The 12,614-nt window shown below is 60.9% G+C and overlaps 1 protein-coding gene across 1 annotated transcript in view; it reads left to right on the top strand.

The window, feature by feature from the left end:
* The window catches only part of LOC140465597 (proline-rich protein 29-like), a 160,660-nt gene that overhangs the window by 55,510 nt on the left and 92,536 nt on the right, over positions 1-12,614 (top strand). The window lies entirely within an intron of this gene.

Genomic DNA, 12,614 nt, shown 5'->3' with positions numbered 1-12,614 from the left:
TCCCCTCCTGATCCTGCCTGCCTTGCTGTGTTCCCCCTCCCTCCCTCCTGATACTGCCTGCCTTGCTGTGTTCCCCCTCCCTCCCTCCTGATACTGACTGCCTTGCTGTGTCCCTCTTCCTCCCGATGCTGCCTTGCTGTGTCCCTCTCTCTCCTGATCCTGCCTGCCTTGCTGTGTCCCTCTCCCTCCTGATACTGCCTGCCTTGCTGTGTCCCTCTCCCTCCTGATGCTGCCTGCCTTGCTGTGTCCCTCTCTCTCCTGATGCTGCCTGCCTTGCTGTGTCCCTCTCCCTCCTGATGCTGCCTGCCTTGCTGTGTCCCTCTCCCTCCCGATTCTGCCTGCCTTGCTGTGTCCCTCGTCCTCCTGATACTGCCTGACTTGCTGTGTCCCTCTCCCTCCCGATGCTGCCTGCCTTGCTGTGTCCCTCTCCCCCCTGATACTGCCTGCCTTGCTGTGTTCCCCTCCCCTCTGATACTGCCTGCCTTGCTGTGTCCCTCTCTCTCCTGATACTGCCTGCCTTGCTGTGTTCCCCTCCCTCCTGATACTGCCTGCCTTGCTGTGTTCCTCTCCCCCCTGATACTGCCTGCCTTGCGGTGTCCCCCTCCCTCCTGATACTGCCTGCATTTCTATGTCCCCCTCCCTCCTGATGCTGCCTGCCTTGCTGTGTTCCCCCTCCCTCCTGATGCTGCCTGCCTTGCTGTGTCCCCCCTCCCTCCTGATACTGCCTGCCTTGCTGTGTCTCTCCTCCTCCTGATACTACCTGCCTTGCTGTGTCCACCTCCCTCCTGATACTGCCTGCCTTGCTGTGTCCCTCTCCCTCCTGATACTGCCTGCCTTTCTATGTCCCCCTCACTCCTGATACTGCCTGCCTTGCTGTGTCCCTCTCCCCTCCCGTTACTGCCTGCCTGGCTGTGTGCCTCTCCCCTCTAGATCCTGCCTGCCTTGCTGTGTTCCCCCTCCCCCCTTCCTGATACTGCCTGCCTTGCTGTGTTCCCCCTCCCTCCCTCCTGATACTGCCTGCCTTGCTGTGTCACTCTCCCTCCCGATACTGCCTGCCTTGCTCTGTCCCTCGTCCTCCTGATACTGCCTGACTTGCTGTGTCCCTCTCCCTCCCGATGCTGCCTGCCTTGCTGTGTCCCTCGTCCTCCTGATAATGCCTGCCTTGCTGTGATCCCCTCTCTCCTGATACTGCCTGCCTTGCTGTGTCCCTCTCCCTCCTGGTACTGCCTGCCTTGCTGTGTCCCTCTCCCCTCCCGATACCTCCTGCCTGGCTGTGTACCTCTCCCCTCCTGATCCTGCCTGCCTTGCTGTGTTCCCCCTCCCTCCCTCCTGATACTGCCTGCCTTGCTGTGTTCCCCCTCCCTCCCTCCTGATACTGACTGCCTTGCTGTGTCCCTCTCCACCCTGATACTGCCTGCCTTGCTGTGTCCCTCTCCCCTCCCGATACCTCCTGCCTGGCTGTGTACCTCTCCCCTCCTGATCCTGCCTGCCTTGCTGTGTTCCCCTCCCCTCTGATACTGCCTGCCTTGCTGTGTCCCTCTCTCTCCTGATACTGCCTGCCTTGCTGTGTTCCCCTCCCTCCTGATACTGCCTGCCTTGCTGTGTCCCTCTCCCCCCTGATACTGCCTGCCTTGCTGTGTTCCCCTCCCCTCTGATACTGCCTGCCTTGCTGTGTCCCTCTCCCTCCTGATACTGCCTGCCTTGCTCTATCCCCCTCCCTCCTGATACTGCCTGCCTTGCTGTGTCCCCCTCCCTCCTGATACTGCCTGCCTTGCTGTGTCCCACTCCCCCCTGATACTGCCTGCCTTGCTGTGTCCCCCTCCCTCCTGATGCTGCCTGGTTTGCTGTGTCCCCCTCTCTCCTGATACTGCCTGCCTTGCTGTGTCCCCCTCCCTCCTGATGCTGCCTGGTTTGCTGTGTCCCCCTCTCTCCTGATACTGCCTGCCTTGCTTTGTCCCCCTCCCTCCTGATGCTGCCTGCCTTGCTGTGTCCCTCTCCCTCCTGATACTGCCTGCCTTGCTGTGTCCCTCTCCCTCCTGAAACTGCCTGCCTTGCTGTGTCCCTCTCCCTCCTGATACTGCCTGCCTTGCTGTGTCCCTCTCCCTCCTGAAACTGCCTGCCTTGCTGTGTCCCTCTCCCTCCTGAAACTGCCTGACTTGCTGTGGCCCTCTCCCTCCTGATACTGCCTGCCTTGCTGTGTCCCTCTCCCTCCTGATACTGCCTGCCTTGCAGTGTCCCTCTCCCTCCTGATACTGCCTGACTTGCTGTGTCCCTCTCCCTCCCGATGCTGCCTGCCTTGCTGTGATCCCCTCTCTCCTGATACTGCCTGCCTTGGTTTGAACCTCTCCCTCCTGATACTGCCTGCCTTGCTGTGTTCCCCTCCCTCCTGATACTGCCTGCCTTGCTGTGTTCCCCTCCCTCCTGATACTGCCTGCCTTGCTGTGTCCCCCTCCCTCCTGATACTGCCTGCCTTGCTGTGTTCCCCTCCCTCCTGATGCTGCCTGCCTTATTGTGTCCCTCTCCCTCCTGATACTGCCTGCCTTATTGTGTCCCTCTCCCTCCTGATGCTGCCTGCCTTGTTGTGTTCCCCTCCTTCCTGATACTGCCTGCCTTGCTGTGTTCCCTCTCTCTCCTGATACTGCCTGCCTTGCTGTGTTCCCTCTCCCTCCTGATACTGTCTGCCTTGCTGTGTCCCCCTACCTCCTGATACTGCCTGCCTTGCTGTGTTCCCTCTCCCTCCTGATGCTGCCTGCCTTGCTGTGTCCCTCTCCCTCCTGATGCTGCCTGCCTTGCTGTGTCCCTCTCCCTCCCGATACTGCCTGCCTTGCTGTGTTCCTCTCCCTCCTGATGCTGCCTGCCTTGCTGTGTCCCTCCCCCTCCTGATACTGCCTGCCTTGCTGTGTTCCTCTCCCTCCTGATGCTGCCTGCCTTGCTGTGACCCTCTCTCTCCTGATACTGCCTGCCTTGCGGTGTTCCTCTCCCTCCTGATTCTGCCTGCCTTGCTGTGTCCCCCTGCCTCCTGATGCTGCCTGCCTTGCTGTGTCCCTCTCCCTCCTGATGCTGCCTGCCTTGCTGTGTCCCCCTCCCTACTGATACTGCCTGCCTTGCTGTGTTCCTCTCCTTCCTGATGCTGCCTGCCTTGCTGTGTCCCTCACCCTCCCAATGCTGCCGGCCTTGCTGTGTCCCTCTCCCTACTGATGCTGCCTGCCTTGCTGTGTCCCTCTCTCTCCTGATACTGCCTGCCTTGCTGTGTCCCCCTCCCTTCTGATACTGCCTGCCTTGCTGTGTTCCCTCTGCCTCCTGAGACTTCCTGCCTTGCTGTGTCCCCCTGCCTCCTGATGCTGCCTGCCTTGCTGTGTCCCTCTCCCTCCTGATGCTGCCTGCCTTGCTGTGTCCCTCTCTCTCATGTTACTGCCTGCCTTGCTGTGTCCCCCTCCCTCCTGATACTGCCTGCCTTGCTGTGTTCCTCTCCTTCCTGATGGTGCCTGCCTTGCTGTGTCCCTCACCCTCCCAATGCTGCCGGCCTTGCTGTGTCCCTCTCCCTACTGATGCTGCCTGCCTTGCTGTGTCCCTCTCTCTCCTGATACTGCCTGCCTTGCTGTGTCCCTCTCCCTCCTGATACTGCCTGCCTTACTGTGTCCCACTCCCTCCTGATACTGCCTGCCTTGCTGTGATCCCCTCCCTCCTGATACTGCCTGCCTTGCGGTGTCCCTCTCCCTCCTGATGCTGCCTGCCTTGCTGTGTCCCAGTCCCTCCTGATACTGCCTGCCCTGCTGTGTTCCTCTCCCTCCTGATGCTGCCTGCCTTGCTGTGTTCCCACACCCTCCCTCCTGATGCTGCCTGCCTTGCTGTGTTCCTCTCCCTCCAAATACTGCCTGCCTTGCTGTGTTCCCCCTCCCTCCCTCCTGATACTGCCTGCCTTGCTGTGTTCCTCTCCCTCCTGATGCTGCCTGCCTTGCTCTGTTCCCCGACCCTCCCTCCTGATGCTGCCTGCCTTGCTGTGTCCCTCTCCCTCCTGATACTGCCTGCCTTGCTGTGTTCCTCTCCCTCCTGATGCTGCCTGCCTTGCTCTGTTCCCCCACCCTCCCTCCTGATGCTGCCTGCCTTATTGTGTCCATCTCCCTCCTGATACTGCCTGCATTGCTGTGTTCCCCTCCCTCCTGATGCTGACTGCCTTGCTGTGTTCCCCTCCCTCCCGATACTGCCTGCCTTGCTGTGTCCCTCTCCCTCCTGATACTGCCTGCCTTGCTGTGTACCTCTCCCTCCTGATACTGCCTGCCTTGCTGTGATCCCCTCCCTCCTGATACTGCCTGCCTTGCTGTGTCCCTCTCCCCTCCCGTTACTGCCTGCCTGGCTGTGTGCCTCTCCCCTCTAGATCCTGCCTGCCTTGCTGTGTTCCCCCTCCCGCCTTCCTGATACTGCCTGCCTTGCTGTGTTCCCCCTCCCTCCCTCCTGATACTGCCTGCCTTGCTGTGTCCCTCTCCCTCCCGATACTGCCAGCCTTGCTGTGTCCCTCTCCCTCCCGATACTGCCTGCCTTGCGGTGTCCCTCTCCCTCCTGATGCTGCCTGCCTTGCTGTGTTCCCGCACCCTCCCTCCTGATGCTGCCTGCCTTGCTGTGTCCCTCACCCTCCCGATGCTGCCTGCCTTGCTGTGTCCCTCTCCCTCCTGATGCTGCCTGCCTTGCTGTGTTCCCCCTCCCTCCTGATACTGCCTGCCTTGCTGTGTCCCTCACCTTCCTGATGCTGCCTGCCTTGCTGTGTCCCTCCACCTCCTGATGCTGCCTGCCTTGCTGTGTCCCTCACTCTCCTGATACTGCCTGCCTTGCTGTGTCCCTCTCCCTCCTGATACTGCCTGCCTTGCTGTGTTCCTCTCCCTCCTGATGCTGCCTGCCTTGCGGTGTTCCTCTCCCCCCTGATACTGCCTGCCTTGCTGTGTCCCCCTCCCTCCTGATACTGCCTGCCTTTCTATGTCCCCCTCACTCCTGATACTGCCTGCCTTGCTGTGTCCCTCCCCCTCCTGATACTGCCTGCCTTGCTGTGTCCCCCTCCCTCCCGATACTGCCTGCCTTGCTGTGTCCCTCTCCCTCCCGAGACTGCCTGCCTTACTGTGTCCCACTCCCTCCTGATACTGCCTGCCTTGCTGTGATCCCCTCCCTCCTGATAGTGCCTGCCTTGCTGTGTCTCTCCTCCTCCTGATACTACCTGCCTTGCTGTGTCCACCTCCCTCCTGATCCTGCCTGCCTTGCTGTGTTCCCCCTCCCCCCTTCCTGATACTGCCTGCATTGCTGTGTTCCCCCTCCCTCCCTCCTGATACTGCCAGCCTTGCTGTGTCCCTCCCCCTCCCGATACTGCCTGCCTTGCGGTGTCCCTCTCCTTCCTGATGGTGCCGGCCTTGCTGTGTCCCAGTCCCTCCTGATACTGCCTGCCCTGCTGTGTTCCCCTCCCTCCTGATGCTGCCTGCCTTGCTGTGTTCCCCCACCCTCCCTCCTGATGCTGCCTGCCTTGCTGTGTTCCTCTCCCTCCTGATGCTGCCTGCCTTGCTGTGTTCCCCCTCCTTCCCTCCTGTTACTGCCTGCCTTGCTGTGTCCCCCTCCCTCCTGATACTGCCTGCCTTGCTGTGTTCCTCTCCTTCCTGATGGTGCCTGCCTTGCTGTGTCCCTCACCCTCCCAATGCTGCCGGCCTTGCTGTGTCCCTCTCCCTACTGATGCTGCCTGCCTTGCTGTGTCCCTCTCTCTCCTGATACTGCCTGCCTTGCTGTGTCCCTCTCCCTCCTGATACTGCCTGCCTTACTGTGTCCCACTCCCTCCTGATACTGCCTGCCTTGCTGTGATCCCCTCCCTCCTGATACTGCCTGCCTTGCGGTGTCCCTCTCCCTCCTGATGCTGCCTGCCTTGCTGTGTCCCAGTCCCTCCTGATACTGCCTGCCCTGCTGTGTTCCTCTCCCTCCTGATGCTGCCTGCCTTGCTGTGTTCCCACACCATCCCTCCTGATGCTGCCTGCCTTGCTGTGTTCCTCTCCCTCCAAATACTGCCTGCCTTGCTGTGTTCCCCCTCCCTCCCTCCTGATACTGCCTGCCTTGCTGTGTTCCTCTCCCTCCTGATGCTGCCTGCCTTGCTCTGTTCCCCGACCCTCCCTCCTGATGCTGCCTGCCTTGCTGTGTCCCTCTCCCTCCTGATACTGCCTGCCTTGCTGTGTTCCTCTCCCTCCTGATGCTGCCTGCCTTGCTCTGTTCCCCCACCCTCCCTCCTGATGCTGCCTGCCTTATTGTGTCCATCTCCCTCCTGATACTGCCTGCATTGCTGTGTTCCCCTCCCTCCTGATGCTGACTGCCTTGCTGTGTTCCCCTCCCTCCCGATACTGCCTGCCTTGCTGTGTCCCTCTCCCTCCTGATACTGCCTGCCTTGCTGTGTACCTCTCCCTCCTGATACTGCCTGCCTTGCTGTGATCCCCTCCCTCCTGATACTGCCTGCCTTGCTGTGTCCCTCTCCCCTCCCGTTACTGCCTGCCTGGCTGTGTGCCTCTCCCCTCTAGATCCTGCCTGCCTTGCTGTGTTCCCCCTCCCGCCTTCCTGATACTGCCTGCCTTGCTGTGTTCCCCCTCCCTCCCTCCTGATACTGCCTGCCTTGCTGTGTCCCTCTCCCTCCCGATACTGCCAGCCTTGCTGTGTCCCTCTCCCTCCCGATACTGCCTGCCTTGCGGTGTCCCTCTCCCTCCTGATGCTGCCTGCCTTGCTGTGTTCCCGCACCCTCCCTCCTGATGCTGCCTGCCTTGCTGTGTCCCTCACCCTCCCGATGCTGCCTGCCTTGCTGTGTCCCTCTCCCTCCTGATGCTGCCTGCCTTGCTGTGTTCCCCCTCCCTCCTGATACTGCCTGCCTTGCTGTGTCCCTCACCTTCCTGATGCTGCCTGCCTTGCTGTGTCCCTCCACCTCCTGATGCTGCCTGCCTTGCTGTGTCCCTCACTCTCCTGATACTGCCTGCCTTGCTGTGTCCCTCTCCCTCCTGATACTGCCTGCCTTGCTGTGTTCCTCTCCCTCCTGATGCTGCCTGCCTTGCGGTGTTCCTCTCCCCCCTGATACTGCCTGCCTTGCTGTGTCCCCCTCCCTCCTGATACTGCCTGCCTTTCTATGTCCCCCTCACTCCTGATACTGCCTGCCTTGCTGTGTCCCTCCCCCTCCTGATACTGCCTGCCTTGCTGTGTCCCCCTCCCTCCCGATACTGCCTGCCTTGCTGTGTCCCTCTCCCTCCCGATACTGCCTGCCTTACTGTGTCCCACTCCCTCCTGATACTGCCTGCCTTGCTGTGATCCCCTCCCTCCTGATAGTGCCTGCCTTGCTGTGTCTCTCCTCCTCCTGATACTACCTGCCTTGCTGTGTCCACCTCCCTCCTGATCCTGCCTGCCTTGCTGTGTTCCCCCTCCCCCCTTCCTGATACTGCCTGCATTGCTGTGTTCCCCCTCCCTCCCTCCTGATACTGCCAGCCTTGCTGTGTCCCTCCCCCTCCCGATACTGCCTGCCTTGCGGTGTCCCTCTCCTTCCTGATGGTGCCGGCCTTGCTGTGTCCCAGTCCCTCCTGATACTGCCTGCCCTGCTGTGTTCCCCTCCCTCCTGATGCTGCCTGCCTTGCTGTGTTCCCCCACCCTCCCTCCTGATGCTGCCTGCCTTGCTGTGTTCCTCTCCCTCCTGATGCTGCCTGCCTTGCTGTGTTCCCCCTCCTTCCCTCCTGATACTGCCTGCCTTGCTGTGTTCCTCTCCCTCCTGATGCTGCCTGCCTTGCTGTGTCCCTCTCCCTCCTGATACTGCCTGCCTTGCTGTGTTCGCTCTCCCTCCCTCCTGATACTGCCTGCCTTGCTGTGTTCCTCTCCCTCCTGATGCTGCCTGCCTTGCTGTGTCCCTCTCCCTCCTGATACTGCCTGCCTTGCTGTGTTCGCTCTCCCTCCCTCCTGATGCTGCCTGCCTTGCTGTGTTCCTCTCCCCCCGATACTGCCTGCCTTGCTGTGTCTCTCTCCCTCCTGATACTGCCTGCCTTACTGTGTCCCTCTCCCTCCTGATACTGCCTGCCTTGCTGTGTCCCCCTCCCTCCTGATACTGCCTGCCTTGCTGTGTCCCTCTCCCTCCTGATACTGCCTGCCTTGCTGTGTCCCTCCCCCTCCTGATGCTGCCTGCCTTGCTGTGTCCCCCTCCCTCCTGATGCTTCCTGACTAGCTGTGTCCCTCTCCCTCCTGATACTGCCTGCCTTGCTGTGTCCCTCTCCCTCCTGATACTGCCTGCCTTGCTGTGTTCCCCTCCCTCCTGATACTGCCTGCCTTGCTGTGTCCCTCTCCCCCCTGATACTGCCTGCCTTGCTGTGTTCCCCTCCCCTCTGATACTGCCTGCCTTGCTGTGTCCCTCTCCCTCCTGATACTGCCTGCCTTGCTCTATCCCCCTCCCTCCTGATACTGCCTGCCTTGCTGTGTCCCCCTCCCTCCTGATACTGCCTGCCTTGCTGTGTCCCACTCCCCCCTGATACTGCCTGCCTTGCTGTGTCCCCCTCCCTCCTGATGCTGCCTGGTTTGCTGTGTCCCCCTCTCTCCTGATACTGCCTGCCTTGCTGTGTCCCCCTCCCTCCTGATGCTGCCTGGTTTGCTGTGTCCCCCTCTCTCCTGATACTGCCTGCCTTGCTTTGTCCCCCTCCCTCCTGATGCTGCCTGCCTTGCTGTGTCCCTCTCCCTCCTGATACTGCCTGCCTTGCTGTGTCCCTCTCCCTCCTGAAACTGCCTGCCTTGCTGTGTCCCTCTCCCTCCTGATACTGCCTGCCTTGCTGTGTCCCTCTCCCTCCTGAAACTGCCTGCCTTGCTGTGTCCCTCTCCCTCCTGAAACTGCCTGACTTGCTGTGGCCCTCTCCCTCCTGATACTGCCTGCCTTGCTGTGTCCCTCTCCCTCCTGATACTGCCTGCCTTGCAGTGTCCCTCTCCCTCCTGATACTGCCTGACTTGCTGTGTCCCTCTCCCTCCCGATGCTGCCTGCCTTGCTGTGATCCCCTCTCTCCTGATACTGCCTGCCTTGGTTTGAACCTCTCCCTCCTGATACTGCCTGCCTTGCTGTGTTCCCCTCCCTCCTGATACTGCCTGCCTTGCTGTGTTCCCCTCCCTCCTGATACTGCCTGCCTTGCTGTGTCCCCCTCCCTCCTGATACTGCCTGCCTTGCTGTGTTCCCCTCCCTCCTGATGCTGCCTGCCTTATTGTGTCCCTCTCCCTCCTGATACTGCCTGCCTTATTGTGTCCCTCTCCCTCCTGATGCTGCCTGCCTTGTTGTGTTCCCCTCCTTCCTGATACTGCCTGCCTTGCTGTGTTCCCTCTCTCTCCTGATACTGCCTGCCTTGCTGTGTTCCCTCTCCCTCCTGATACTGTCTGCCTTGCTGTGTCCCCCTACCTCCTGATACTGCCTGCCTTGCTGTGTTCCCTCTCCCTCCTGATGCTGCCTGCCTTGCTGTGTCCCTCTCCCTCCTGATGCTGCCTGCCTTGCTGTGTCCCTCTCCCTCCCGATACTGCCTGCCTTGCTGTGTTCCTCTCCCTCCTGATGCTGCCTGCCTTGCTGTGTCCCTCCCCCTCCTGATACTGCCTGCCTTGCTGTGACCCTCTCTCTCCTGATACTGCCTGCCTTGCGGTGTTCCTCTCCCTCCTGATTCTGCCTGCCTTGCTGTGTCCCCCTGCCTCCTGATGCTGCCTGCCTTGCTGTGTCCCTCTCCCTCCTGATGCTGCCTGCCTTGCTGTGTCCCCCTCCCTCCTGATACTGCCTGCCTTGCTGTGTTCCTCTCCTTCCTGATGCTGCCTGCCTTGCTGTGTCCCTCACCCTCCCAATGCTGCCGGCCTTGCTGTGTCCCTCTCCCTACTGATGCTGCCTGCCTTGCTGTGTCCCTCTCTCTCCTGATACTGCCTGCCTTGCTGTGTCCCCCTCCCTTCTGATACTGCCTGCCTTGCTGTGTTCCCTCTGCCTCCTGAGACTTCCTGCCTTGCTGTGTCCCCCTGCCTCCTGATGCTGCCTGCCTTGCTGTGTCCCTCTCCCTCCTGATGCTGCCTGCCTTGCTGTGTCCCTCTCTCTCCTGTTACTGCCTGCCTTGCTGTGTCCCCCTCCCTCCTGATACTGCCTGCCTTGCTGTGTTCCTCTCCTTCCTGATGGTGCCTGCCTTGCTGTGTCCCTCACCCTCCCAATGCTGCCGGCCTTGCTGTGTCCCTCTCCCTACTGATGCTGCCTGCCTTGCTGTGTCCCTCTCTCTCCTGATACTGCCTGCCTTGCTGTGTCCCTCTCCCTCCTGATACTGCCTGCCTTACTGTGTCCCACTCCCTCCTGATACTGCCTGCCTTGCTGTGATCCCCTCCCTCCTGATACTGCCTGCCTTGCGGTGTCCCTCTCCCTCCTGATGCTGCCTGCCTTGCTGTGTCCCAGTCCCTCCTGATACTGCCTGCCCTGCTGTGTTCCTCTCCCTCCTGATGCTGCCTGCCTTGCTGTGTTCCCACACCCTCCCTCCTGATGCTGCCTGCCTTGCTGTGTCCCTCTCCCTACTGATGCTGCCTGCCTTGCTGTGTCCCTCTCTCTCCTGATACTGCCTGCCTTGCTGTGTTCCTCTCCCTCCAAATACTGCCTGCCTTGCTGTGTTCCCCCTCCCTCCCTCCTGATACTGCCTGCCTTGCTGTGTTCCTCTCCCTCCTGATGCTGCCTGCCTTGCTCTGTTCCCCGACCCTCCCTCCTGATGCTGCCTGCCTTGCTGTGTCCCTCTCCCTCCTGATACTGCCTGCCTTGCTGTGTTCCTCTCCCTCCTGATGCTGCCTGCCTTGCTCTGTTCCCCCACCCTCCCTCCTGATGCTGCCTGCCTTATTGTGTCCATCTCCCTCCTGATACTGCCTGCATTGCTGTGTTCCCCTCCCTCCTGATGCTGACTGCCTTGCTGTGTTCCCCTCCCTCCCGATACTGCCTGCCTTGCTGTGTCCCTCTCCCTCCTGATACTGCCTGCCTTGCTGTGTACCTCTCCCTCCTGATACTGCCTGCCTTGCTGTGATCCCCTCCCTCCTGATACTGCCTGCCTTGCTGTGTCCCTCTCCCCTCCCGTTACTGCCTGCCTGGCTGTGTGCCTCTCCCCTCTAGATCCTGCCTGCCTTGCTGTGTTCCCCCTCCCGCCTTCCTGATACTGCCTGCCTTGCTGTGTTCCCCCTCCCTCCCTCCTGATACTGCCTGCCTTGCTGTGTCCCTCTCCCTCCCGATACTGCCAGCCTTGCTGTGTCCCTCTCCCTCCCGATACTGCCTGCCTTGCGGTGTCCCTCTCCCTCCTGATGCTGCCTGCCTTGCTGTGTTCCCGCACCCTCCCTCCTGATGCTGCCTGCCTTGCTGTGTCCCTCACCCTCCCGATGCTGCCTGCCTTGCTGTGTCCCTCTCCCTCCTGATGCTGCCTGCCTTGCTGTGTTCCCCCTCCCTCCTGATACTGCCTGCCTTGCTGTGTCCCTCACCTTCCTGATGCTGCCTGCCTTGCTGTGTCCCTCCACCTCCTGATGCTGCCTGCCTTGCTGTGTCCCTCACTCTCCTGATACTGCCTGCCTTGCTGTGTCCCTCTCCCTCCTGATACTGCCTGCCTTGCTGTGTTCCTCTCCCTCCTGATGCTGCCTGCCTTGCGGTGTTCCTCTCCCCCCTGATACTGCCTGCCTTTCTATGTCCCCCTCACTCCTGATACTGCCTGCCTTTCTATGTCCCCCTCACTCCTGATACTGCCTGCCTTGCTGTGTCCCTCCCCCTCCTGATACTGCCTGCCTTGCTGTGTCCCCCTCCCTCCCGATACTGCCTGCCTTGCTGTGTCCCTCTCCCTCCCGATACTGCCTGCCTTGCTGTGTCCCTCTCCCTCCTGATACTGCCTGCCTTGCTGTGATCCCCTCCCTCCTGATAGTGCCTGCCTTGCTGTGTCTCTCCTCCTCCTGATACTACCTGCCTTGCTGTGTCCACCTCCCTCCTGATCCTGCCTGCCTTGCTGTGTTCCCCCTCCCCCCTTCCTGATACTGCCTGCATTGCTGTGTTCCCCCTCCCTCCCTCCTGATACTGCCAGCCTTGCTGTGTCCCTCCCCCTCCCGATACTGCCTGCCTTGCGGTGTCCCTCTCCTTCCTGATGGTGCCGGCCTTGCTGTGTCCCAGTCCCTCCTGATACTGCCTGCCCTGCTGTGTTCCCCTCCCTCCTGATGCTGCCTGCCTTGCTGTGTTCCCCCACCCTCCCTCCTGATGCTGCCTGCCTTGCTGTGTTCCTCTCCCTCCTGATGCTGCCTGCCTTGCTGTGTTCCCCCTCCCTCCCTCCTGATACTGCCTGCCTTGCTGTGTTCCTCTCCCTCCTGATGCTGCCTGCCTTGCTGTGTCCCTCTCCCTCCTGATACTGCCTGCCTTGCTGTGTTCGCTCTCCCTCCCTCCTGATACTGCCTGCCTTGCTGTGTTCCTCTCCCTCCTGATGCTGCCTGCCTTGCTGTGTCCCTCTCCCTCCTGATACTGCCTGCCTTGCTGTGTTCGCTCTCCCTCCCTCCTGATGCTGCCTGCCTTGCTGTGTTCCTCTCCCCCCGATACTGCCTGCCTTGCTGTGTCTCTCTCCCTCCTGATACTGCCTGCCTTA

This window comes from Chiloscyllium punctatum, chromosome 42, assembly GCF_047496795.1.
Source record: "Chiloscyllium punctatum isolate Juve2018m chromosome 42, sChiPun1.3, whole genome shotgun sequence".
Taxonomy (NCBI): Eukaryota; Metazoa; Chordata; class Chondrichthyes; order Orectolobiformes; family Hemiscylliidae; genus Chiloscyllium; species Chiloscyllium punctatum.
This window is presented reverse-complemented; position numbering and strand designations above follow the sequence as displayed.